The following is a 12,325-nucleotide window of genomic DNA, read 5'->3' on the forward strand; positions in this document are numbered from 1 at the left end:
AAGTGCCGAGCGTGTGCGCTGGGGTCTGCCTTTGTCCTCTCCCCCACTCTTATTTTTGAGCGATCCCTGGTCCATCCATAATGCATGTGCCCAGGGAACATCTGGAGAGGTAAACTTGATGTATAGGGACCTGAGGACAAAGGCCACTCTCAGAGTTGCCAAATTTAGCATGTCAGTTGTGAAGGTTTCCAACTATAATACTTTGTAATCTGGGGGTGGGGAGGGGGTGATGGAGGAAGTGGCTAGTGCCGACGCCCCTCCCCCCAAATAATTCAGCTTATTCTGACTCTCCAGCAGGACTTTGCTTTGGTTCTAACACAAGTCAAAAGAAGACATATGAGCTCTGTTTAAAGGACTTTTTCTGGATACCTGTGTCTCTTTTTCCTGCGTTTTTCCCAGTATCTCTGAAGGTACTAACAAATCTCTGCTGTGCATCCTGGCATTTAGAGAATTCAGACTCTCCCAGCTAGAAAAGCCAGAGGAGGCACAGTTAGGATCAAGAGGGGCCCCCAGCTGAGAAGTAGCAGGTCTTAAAGGGCTGACACAGGTGTTCCGGACTGCACTGGTGTCCCCATAGAGCAGCGGACCCCCACGGCTCACCCTGCCCTGAAGAGACCCAGCATCTGCAGAGGCTCAGGAAGTAAAGGGGAACCAGCAATCTGTTGTATTGTAATTCCCTTCTCAAAAGATCTTGAAGGTTCTTATCTTTTAATCACTGCTTAGTCCTCCTCTGGCAGATCGTTAAAATAGATCCTGGGAGACACCAGTAGATTATCAAAGCAGCTCGCTCAGGCTTGGTAAATCAACAGCATGAGCTGATTTTCCCTATTTATTTTAGGGGTGTTGTTAGCTTTCACTTGCTAGGATTGGGGCAAAGAAAGGGGATCCCTCTAAAGTTCAGGAAAGCAAAGAGCCTCTCTGGGGACACTGCGACCAGCCCGTCATCAACTATTCAGAGACCTTATGAAGACAACTTTGGATCTGTATGTAGTGCAAGCTGCATACTTGTGGTCATTTCCTCAAATCCCATTTTTCATTAAAAGTGAGACCATCTTATTAGTTGCATCATCCTCATCATCATCCTCATCGTCTAAAGAACTTAAGTACAGTTTGATTTCTTCCGCGAAGGAGATTTTGTAAATATGGAAATCTAGGAATTCTTGTATACAGTGGGCGAGCTCGTGTGAGGGTTAATGCTCAGTGTAGCATGAACACAGAGGTTCACAAGAGGCATGCCAGGCCCTTCTCTTCCAGGATATTTGTTCAGTAAAGAAATAGGTCCACCCTGAATTAACATCCTGTGACTGACTGGGCTTCCTTTTGTTACAGATCTCCTCCTCACTAGCTATAAAATAAATATGCCCTGGGCTTACAGGCTCCAGCAAGGACTTAGGTAGCATCTCGGACCATGGGACAATAATTATGGAGAGAAGACTTTGCTGTTCATAGGTCTAAACCCAAGGGCGGGCACTCAGAAGCCCAGGCTATGTTATGTAAAAGAAGGTCCATGGCTTCTGTTCAGTTTTGCTCTGATGTTGCCTGATACCCTCACATGCCAGAATACTGGAAATAGTTAATTAGGGTGTGGGTTTTGGAGGAGGTATAAGCTCTTGTTTGATTTTATACTTTTTGATCATGGGAAATCCCTTATACTTGAACGTGCTGGAATCATGGAAGACTTCAGCTGGCATAACCTGAAAACCAGAGGTGGCTGTGGATTCGGGTAGCAGGGAGGACGTCCAGAAGAAGCAGTCCCCTCCCAGGCTCTTGGGAGGGCCCTTTCCTCTCTTCTCAGAGTGACATCACCTTGACCCTGAGGAATGCACAGAGCAGCCCACAGTCCAATAAAGAGAAGGTCAACAGCAGGGCTAGAGGAGGAGAAGCAAAATGGGATGGAGGGCAGAGATCTCACATCGAACATAAATATACCTTTAGAGGGACATTGGCTAAAATTTTAACTGCTCTAAACACAAAGAGGGAAATGAAGTATTTAGTTCATGAAGACTTTCTTCTTCCATTGTCAGTTTTCAAAAGATATTTAAACTGTTTATGTGCTTAGACTACAAAGCTCTTAATGAGTCTTTTAATTCTTCATATCAGTTTTTTCCTTGTTATTAATGAAGGGGATGGCCCCTTACCCAGGCTGGGAGGAATGTGCTCCAATTTTTTGTAGGAGAAAGAGGTAGATGCTGGTTTGTGGTGTGGTTTGGTTGTTAGGTTGGGGATCATTTGGTTGTACTAACCAACTTCGTGGCTGCCTTCAAATCACCAAGCCTCATTTCTTGGTTGAAACCCTTAGCATTACCAAGGACTTGGATTTAATGTAGCATGATACGTATTCCCAGCAATCTTAAAATTTTTTGGGTTGTTGCAGTAGACGACCACTTAGTTCTTAGCAGGCTAACAGAGGCACAGTACAGTTTCTTATCTGCCTTGGTAGTTGGGAGCCAAGGCACGTGGGTGGCAGCTGGAAATAACTTTTGTACGCCGAGGATTACTGCAGATTACTGAAAAAAATCTAGGAAAATGACATAAAACCAATTGATTTTACCTATTAATTAGAGATTGCTGAGTTTTTCCAACTTGTTTTCTAAAAATGTACTAAGAATAGATGAATATGTGGAAAGTTGTTTTTTTTTTAAGGGTACTGTATGAACATGTTGGAATAAAGTGGAGAATAGACTTCTAGAAGACTATTTTTCTTCTCTTTGGAGATGCTAAAAATTATTTTTAAATGAAGTATGAAAACCCAGAGATGTTTGGAAACAATTTATTTTTTAAGCTGAAGGAATTAAATCCGTCCTTTGGCTCTGAAGCCAATCAGATGTTACAGAGGCTTGTCGGTGAAAACAGAATCTGCCCTGACCGGCACCTCGCTGCACCACGTGCCCAGAGGTCAACCTCGGAGGTGAAGTAGAAAAAGCTGAGGCTAATTCGGTTTAAATTTAGTGTATTCTTGCAAACAAACTAGATCCTTCCTTAGAGAGCAAAATTAAGGGATTTTTTGCCCCTTAAAAATAAGTGAAAGCACAAATGTATTTTAAACTATACTGTACTCATTTCAAATGACTTAAGATTGAAAAGTGGTCGTCAGTGTTGCTGTTAAGAGGCAGAGGAGAAAGAAGGCTTCATTCTCCATGTTTCCAGTCAGCCATGACACATTGTTTCTCAAATATTGAGCAGGGATGAGTGGCAGATTCTGTATCTGTATGTATGTGGATATGTATACACATACACACACACACACACACAGAGGCAGGCCTCATGCATCACAAAATCACAGAGTTGGCAAAGTGCATCACGTGATCTGTTCTACCCTCTTTCGCTCAGGAGTCTCACAAATAAATGAGAGTATGCCTTTTCTTTAAAGGTCTTCAGGAACGTCTCTTTTCATGTAGAAATATTCTGTGTTCTGTGGGCTAACTTGTATCTTTTGCTGTATGTTGAGTTCAGTCACCTCTGTAACTTCCCTCAATCTGAAAACCGGTGGGTCTGATAGTCCTACTAGATGTAACGATTATTTTTTGTTGCTTCTCAGTTTTCTCTGATCTGCACAAGTCCTAATATATAGCCCCAATGTGTCTCTTCTCCTATTAAATGATGGGCCTCAGGACCTAGTGTTGATTGATATGTTAAATTATTTATCTGATAGTTATTAATCTGATAATTAACTTCATAATGATAATGCCATTACGGAAGAGTTTTCTGACGTGAAGAGAATTTTGCAAACAGCTCTAAAGTGAACATTAAGATGCATGGAGCCGAGACTTCTGAAAGAGGGTAGGCCTCCCCCAAGGGTACATAGGTGATGACTTCTGACATTCCTTGTCCGGTGCTCTTTGCATGAGATCCTGTTGCTTCTTTCGGTAGTAAAATTAGATACGGAAACAGAGGATCTGGCTTTGACAGTCATGAGAGTTAAATTTTTTATGTAACTCTGGTAAGGGACTCTTACCAAAAGCAGGAAAAGGGGAAGGCGAAGAGGAGGAGGAAAGGGGGAGGGGAGGAGGAGGAAGAGGAAGAGAAGAAGAACCAGAGAAACAAGATTCAGTAAGAGGAAGTGCCAGCATGACTTACAAATCAGCTTCTCCGTAGGAGAGGTGGTCCTTTTATGACTCAAAAAGTGGCAGTGGCTGCAGTCATTGTACTAGTGTACATCAAATTCTGTTCTGCCCATGAACTGACTTACCTAAGACTCTCTGGATGAAAAGGGAACTTGAAGGAACTGGGCAAAGAATAGGGATGCCAGGTTCTTAAGATTGTCTCAAAATACCTCTAGGGCTTGTGAACTTCCAGAGCAGGGAGAAAGAGAGAAGCACTTTGGCTGCAAAATGGGTTGATGTGTGAAGGATGTGGGGGGAGAACTCAGAAGCCCTGGGTATCCTAGCAAGAGCAGGTTCAGAACAAAAGCTTAGTGCCTGGGTTTGCCAGGGTGGCTCCTGGAGCTGAGGGACCAAGGCAAAAGCAGTGTGGCGTCTCTGAGGAGAGGAAAGGCGGGCTGGTGTGGTGCTTTTCTCAGAGGAGGGATGTTTAGTCTCATCACCAGAGAGAAGAATGTAGCAGTGAGGCAGACACTAGCCTGAAGCCATAATCTGTGTGCTCTGGTGTCTACAGGTAGTCCCCAGTATTCTAGGATGCAAGTCACATGCTATATTAAAAGAAGCTCTAAAAGATATTGCTGCAATTTATGTCAAAGAGTGTTCTTGCCTATGTTTCTCTCTAGGAGTTTTATAGTATCTGATCTTACATTTAGGTCTTTAATCCACTTTGAGTTTATTTTTGTAAATGGTGTTAGAGAATGTTCTAATTTCATTCTTTTACATGTAGCTGTCCAGATTTTTCAGCACCACTTATTGAAGAGACTGTCTTTTCTCCAATGTATAATCTGGCCTCCTTTGTCATAGATTAATCGACCACAGGTGCGTAGGTTTACTTCTGGACTTTCTATCCTGTTCCATTGATCTATATTTCTGTTTTCCTGCCAGTACCATACTGTTTGGATTACTGTCGGCTTGTAGTGTAGTCCGAAGTCAGGGAGCCTGATTCCACCAGCTGTGTTTTTCTTTCTCAAGATTGCTTTGGCTATTCGGGGTCTTTTGTGTTTGCATACAAATGTAAGTTTTTTTTTGTTCTAGTTCTGTGAAAAATGCCATTGGTAATTTGATAGGGATTGCACCGAATCTGTAGATTGCCACGGGTTGTATAGTTATCTTAACAATATTGATTCTTCCAATCCGAGAACGTGGTACATCTCTCCATCTGTTTGTGTCATCTTTGATTTCTTTCATCAGTGTCTTATAGTTTTTGGGGTACAGGTCTTTTGCCTCCTTAGGTAGGTTTATTCCTAAGGTATTTTATTCTCTTTGATGCGATGGTAAATGGGAGTGTTCCCTCAATTCCTTTTTCTGATCTTTCATTGTCAGCGTACAGAAATGCAACAGATCTCTGTGCGTTAGTTTTGTAGCCTGCGACCTTACCAGATTCATGGATGAGCTCTAGGAGTGTTCTGGTCACTTAAGGGACTAAACGAAAGCCCCAGCAATCCCAGACGGGCCGTATCCAGAGCTCAGATTCAACACAAATGGAAAGCAGCTGACTTTTCTTTCTGAAAAAATGCGTCCTCTGTGCGTGGAGCACATTTCATTGTGTCGTACTGACATTCCACTGAACCTGGTCCTGCCCGTCATCTTCCGTCCTGGAGTTGCCACGGAAAGCTTCGCCAGGACCTGCCAGTGCTCCACAGAGAAAACCTGGGGGACTTAGAGGGTTGGAGAATGCTTTCCATTGACCTTCAGCAAAACAGCTTCAGCTCCAGCATGCCTGTGAAAAATGCCAAGACGCTAACCTCTTACAGGAAAGAACAGTCACCACGTTTCCGGCTCGTTGGGAATTGTGGCTTCATTATCTTTTAGGCAAATGAGCCATGCCTGTGTTCGGCCTTCACTGATTCGGTTTTGGTTTTGCAGTAGACATCTTTCACCCTCTCTCATTGAGAAAGAGAAGACAGAATGAGTCTGATGATCGAGTCCTGAAAATTGAGGACAAGAATATAATGGGGGGGGGGCTTCCCTGGTGGCGCAGTGGTTGAGAGTCCGCCTGCCAATGCAGGGGACACGGGTTCGTGCCCCAGTCCGGGAAGATCCCACATGCTGTGGAGCAGCTGGGCCCGTGAGCCATGGCCGTTGAGCCTGCGCGTCCGGAGCCTGTGCTCCGCAACGGGAGAGGCCACAACAGTGAGAGGCCCACATACCGCAAAAAAAAAAAAAAAAAAAAAAAGAATATAATGGGGGGAAGAAGCAAATCTCTAGAAGCTTTTAAAGATCAAGGGTGGTTTGAAGTCCTTGCTTTAAAAATATCAGACAAGTGGAAGGTGTATATTCTTGTTTCAGGCATTGTTTGGAAACCCGGAATGTACTAAAATGTTTTTATTTCAAATTTGGGTTTGGAAACCTTGTGGCCTTAAAAGCAAGCATGGGAGGAGATAACCATGGGACTGGGTGGAATTTCAGCCTAACTCCCATTTATTGTAATTCTTCATGAGACTGACATTCCCAGGTCCTTCCTGACCTGGTGCCCTGTGTTTCTCAAAGTGGGGAAATAAATGAAAGAGAGGAGGGGATGAGCGGGCGGAAAAGATGTTAAAAATTAGCCCAGAGAAAGTGATTAAGTCCAGGAAGCTTCTTCTCTGTCCTCCTCCCCCATCTGCCATTTCCTTTTCAGAATTCTTCACTGTCGTGCCCCCGATAGGCCCTTTAATCGCTTCTCATACCTATAAAGTACCAATATAGTCGACTCTTTTTATCAAACCTGCACATGTGCTGTATTCCACCTGACCTCGCTAAATGACTGAGACAAATGCAATCACCGAAAAACGCATAAAGTTGGTAATTTTCACAATAGCAGTGTGTATATTTAAAACAGGTAACCAACGGAGACCTACTATATAGCACAGGGAACTCTGTTCGTTATTCCGTAATAACCTAAATGGGAAAAGAATTTGAAAAAGAATAGATACATGTATATGTATAACTGAATCACTTTGCTATACACCCCAAACTAACACAACCTTGTTAGTCAACTATACTCCAAATAAAATAAAAATAAAAATAAATTAACAATAGCTGTTGGTGGTTAAACTGAATTGAATTATTAAGGGTTGAAATTTCTGGCACAAAGTTATGGCAGAGTTGATGCAAGAAAAAGTATGGTGTTTAGTCCCAATCATTCATGGAAAATTAAGGACAGGTCACGGTGAGGACCGTCTTGGCACCCCTTAGACCACTGATGGGTTGTGTGCATCTTATCAGTGCTGTGAATTCTGCATTTATTCTGGAGTAGTCCTGCATCATCAGGCAAGGACCAGATAGCAGATACTGTTGCTGTGTTCAGCTTCCAATTCCAGGAGGATTTTATGGTAATAGAATTGAAATTTGCAACAATCGCTTCTTGGGAAGAATGGCCATAAGCACAGACATTGAGTCAGTGCCATTGGCCCGCATCCATAGTGGTGCCTGTCTCTTTTTAGCAGTGGTGGCTAGAATCTGGAATGCAGCCCTCCACCAGCAACTTTACAAAACGCATCAGTGATAGAATAAAGTCTTGATAATAGAATTTTCTATGACAGTGTATATATTATTCCGTTACTAGTATCTGATCAATTTTTAGAGATTTATCTCCTCCTGCTAGATCTCAGGAAAAACTGCTTTCCCCCTCAGAAACTGCACAAGATGCTGAGCATCTCCTCAAGCTGTTAGTTTGGAACACAGGCTTTTCAAAAATGTGTGTGTGCGCCCACGTAGAGGTGGAGATGAGGGACCCGAAGGCACCAGCATGGTCTGGGGCGGGGGAGCTCTTTCAAAACATTTTCAGAGGTCAGAATCTGTCTCTGACACACTCCTGTGATTCCTCTTGAAGATAATGGGCATCCATGTCCTCGGAAGGATAGAGTCCACCCTTTAAGTAAGTTTACCCAGTGCAAGATGGTCATCAACCCGAAGAATCTGAAGTGTATCCCCATTTAATTTCTCTTAGAAATATACAACAGAGGTGTCCTTGAATGGTGGTGATGTATGTGTTAAAATTAATGAAAGAATTTTACTTCTCTATTTTGAAGAGGAGATTTGTATTTTTCTTGTTAGAGTATTTGAGGTTGTGACGGTGTTCATGCAGGGAATTCTAAAATGATGACACTAACTGTCTCTTAAATTGGATCCCTGGATGGGAGAGGCAAGTGAACATCTTTTTAAATTTTAATAGCTGCCTGATACCCCATCCACTTATTAGACAACTATTGGATCAGAGGAAGATTTTTATTTTTTAATTTTTTTAAATCGAAGTGTAGTTGATTTACAATGTTGTGTTAATTTCTGCTGTACGGCAAAGTGATTCAGTTATACATATGTATACGTTCTTTTTTCATATTCTTTTCCATTGTGGTTTATCATAGGATACTGAATATAGTTCCCTGTGCTCTACAGTAGGAGCTTGTTGTTTATCCGTTGTGTATCTAGTAGCTTACATCTGATAACCCCAAGCTCCCACTCCATCCCTCTCCCACCCCCCTCCCTCTTGGCAGCCACAAGTCTGTTCTCTACGTCTGTGAGCCTGCTTCTTAGATACGTTCATTTGCATCACAGTTGAGCTTCTACATATAAGTGATATCATAGGGTATTTGTCTTTCTCTTCCTGACTTCACTTAGTGTGATAGCCTGCACAGTTGGAGGAGAGGCAGAGGCGGGGGGAAAGGGCACCTGGACGCAGCAGCTGGAGGTCAGGAGAGCAGAGGGATTTTTGGCTGTGCCGTCGGAGCCTGAGGGGCGGCTGAGCAGTCCACCTGGGGAGGTGGAATGTTCTGTGGGGCATGGAGGTGGTTTGGGGAGACAGGACACGCTTACGTGAGGTGGTTTTAAAGCCACAGTGGTCTGGAAAGGACGGGAAGCAGTGAAGGGTTAGTCAGGTTCTGGAAGAGAGGGAAGAAACGTGAACTTAACACGATAGAACCCTGCTTTAAAAACCAGATTTGGGGGGAATATATGAAACTGGAAGGGTGACCTGGACATAAAATTATACTTGGTTGGTGTGGGGGGGTCATGTCATCTTGGCGTGTCTTGATAGACTGGAAAGGGCGCTGCAAGATTCTGGTTTTCAGAGCTAAAGGGGTGTGTGACGTCCCAATAAAATTCAAGTTCACTTAGGAGCAACAAGGTGTTTTAAGGCCTTATGGTACACACACACACACACACACACACACACACATATGTGTGTGTGTCTAGATGGATAGATAGGTAGATGTCATATTTCTTAAAGTAGACTGAGACATTTTTAGGACTCAGGACAATTAGAATTTCTCGCTCTGATTTTGAAAAGCAAAATAAACCCTCCATTCTTCCAGTACCAAGTCATGTGGTGCACAGTCAGAGAGAACTTCAGCAGGTAAAGACTGTTGTGCCATCAAAAATCATAAAGCCTTAATGCCTCAAAACTCCCTTAATGCACTTCGTTAATTTTACCTGCTCGTTACAAGGACGGGATGGGGGGATGGGGGTGCCCTTTCACCATGACCTTGCCAGTATCCCTGTTTTCCAGGAGTTGGGAGAAGACGTGTGCCTTGGCATGGAAATCTCTGACTTCTGAGCCCAGCTCTTCCCCCTCCTAGCTGAGGGACCTCGGGCAAATCTGGTCTGATTCCTCATCTGGAGATAATGCCCGTCACACCCTTTCTGTGAGGAAAACATTTGTTAAGCACAGAATACTGTTCTTAGCCCTGATATTTCAATGTGCTGTTTAATGAGTACTTACTTTGTTGGCATAACAATGCTATTTGAATGGATCTTCTGGTTTTCAGCATTTTTTTTTTTTTTTCCGTACGCGGGCCTCTCACTGTTGTGGCCTCTCTCGTTGCGGAGCACAGGCTCCGGATGCGCAGGCTCAGCGGCCATGGCTCACGGGCCCAGCCGCTCCGCGGCATGTGGGATCTTCCCGGACTGGGGCACGAACACGTGTCCCCTGCATCGGCAGGCAGACTGTCAACCACTGCGCCACCAGGGAAGCCCTGATTTTCAGCATTTGGTGAGGGCTTGTGTGTCCATTCCAAGAGGGGTTGTTCTGTGAAATAGAATTTTGACTTTTAAGGCATTTTATAGACCATCTTGCCCAGTGATTTTTGGACTTTTGTTTTAGTAACAGAAACCTATTCCCCAAAGAAAATAAGCCAAATCCAACATGTAAAAGAGGTGAAAGCACTGCCCTAGTGACCCTGGGACACGTCATCAGAGCTCCAGAGCAACCTGGAGTGCAGCTTACAAACCAGATACCTTATTCAGCAGTAGGATTTTACACAGGGGGAAATAAGGCTCAGAGAGGTTAAGCAAATTACCGAAATCACACAGCCAACAAGTTGCAGATTCAGGACACAAATCCTTATTTTTTGCTCCAAATCAAGCAATTCCGGGTGAGACATGGTAAAAAATATATATATAATAAAAATTAACACAAAAACTGATATTGGCTGGAAACTGCAAAGGAAATGAAAGAATTTAGTATTATAGATGCATTAAAAAATCCTTGTCTGCAGATCAGTTGAGAAAAGGTATGCACTTAGGGCAGCAGGGGGTTTACTGCAATTCTTTGTCTTCACGTCCTGTGAGAGACGGAGTTGTTTCTTCTTTTTATTGCGCCGTCCCTGGAGGCATTAGGTTTTTCATGGCAACTTTTCATTTTTAATTAGTTATTTAATGAGTTGCTTTTGAAACTAGGGAAAAAATGAGGATATAACAAATATTTTCCTCCCCAACTTTTAAAAGTAAGCAACAACTAATAAATTCTGCTTGCTTTGAAAGTAGGCAGTACGTAATTTTCAATCTCACCTTACACTTGAATAGCTTTGAAGGTAGTAGTTATACAACAGGTGTGGGGAGATGAAAGTCAAAGAAAGAGGATTCCCAGCAAAGCACCTGGTTACACCGGGGACTCGGCAGAGCAGGAGTTCTGATGTTGAAACATCTGGAAATTTTATCAGTTCGCAAGCTTGAACTGAACCAACAGTGCGTTGATCACGACCCTTGGATTACAGATCCCCTTTGAGGGTCTGATGAAAGCCATAGATCTGCTCACCAGAAAAAGTCCCATAATCTCTTGATTACCTGAGGCTTGCAGAAGCCCTCATGTCTGTCTGTAGACTCCAAGTTGAGTATCTCTGTTCCCTTAATGTGGTTTGTGTCCTGAATTTGTCAGCTGTGTGATTTTGGTGATTTACGTAACCTCTCTGAGCTGTATTTCCTCCTAGCATCTTCTTAAGATATATGGATAGAAATGTGCTCACTGCCCAAACCTTGTGCAGATATTGACTAGGTGACTGTCACATCTGGGTGCTGTGCTGGGCACAGTGGAGACCCTCACTGCACGTAGGAGGGAGTGGGGCTAGGCCGAGGAGTCAGGAAGAAGTGGCTATGACACCCTGAAAGTGGTCGATGAAGGACCTGTGAGCCATGTGGGTGATGAAAGTTTAAAGAAAGGCAATTGTATAGCTGAAGACCTAAAGTATGTCTTTAATTCATATTTGAGGAACTGTTAAATAGAAGAACTGTTAGAAGAAGTGATATGATTTGATCTTTTTATTTTCTGGGTTACTCTAAAAGGCAAAACTATGGGATCTATGGATCCCTGGACGGCAGCTTTAGCTGAGGGTCAGACCGTGCTCTGCAGGTCACGGGTGACTTGCTGGCCGTCTTCTCATCACCAGGACAAACACGATGCCCATCGGCCTCCAATAGGGGCAAGTTTGACGAAGGGCCCTTCTACATGAAGGTCTCAGGACTCTAATGTGAAACCTATTATACCTTCCCTGACACACAGCTATGAGCCTCTGACAGACACAAAACATGCCCTGTTCCTTACGTATCTCCAGCACCACGCACCATGCCCGTCCTGTGAATGTGTGTGCAAAAGAAATCAGTGAAGGAGTGAAGGGTACCGCCCTCTCTAAAGCCCCTGCAGTGAATGGCTCACAGAGTTCAGAGGTCTGTGGTTTGATTCATTCAACAAATAGATTAAAATGTTGGAGCCCTAGGGCAAAATAAAATCCAGCCCCCTGAATGACCAGCTCACCTTGCTGTTCCTGATGTTTGAAGTGTCACTGCCACGTTTCCTTTCCCCAAATCCCACCTCCACTAGACCTGCCTGAAACCGTTTCTCCACCACAGAAGCATCAACTCTTTGCCACGGTTACAGGCCAGGCATGGACATTCAGTCTTGCATGACTCACATCTGTAACGTAAGTAAATGTTCTCTCATTTACCAACCGGGTTGATAAACAAGAAAACCAACT

The 12,325-nt window shown here is 43.6% G+C and overlaps 1 protein-coding gene across 5 annotated transcripts in view; it reads left to right on the forward strand.

Moving 5' to 3' along the window:
* The window catches only part of DPP6 (dipeptidyl peptidase like 6), a gene marked incomplete at both ends in the record, with an annotated part of 1,060,012 nt that overhangs the window by 498,323 nt on the left and 549,364 nt on the right, over positions 1 to 12,325 (forward strand). The window lies entirely within an intron of this gene.

Source organism: Hyperoodon ampullatus (assembly GCF_949752795.1).
Source record: "Hyperoodon ampullatus genome assembly, chromosome: 9".
NCBI classification, from domain to species: domain Eukaryota; kingdom Metazoa; phylum Chordata; class Mammalia; order Artiodactyla; family Ziphiidae; genus Hyperoodon; species Hyperoodon ampullatus.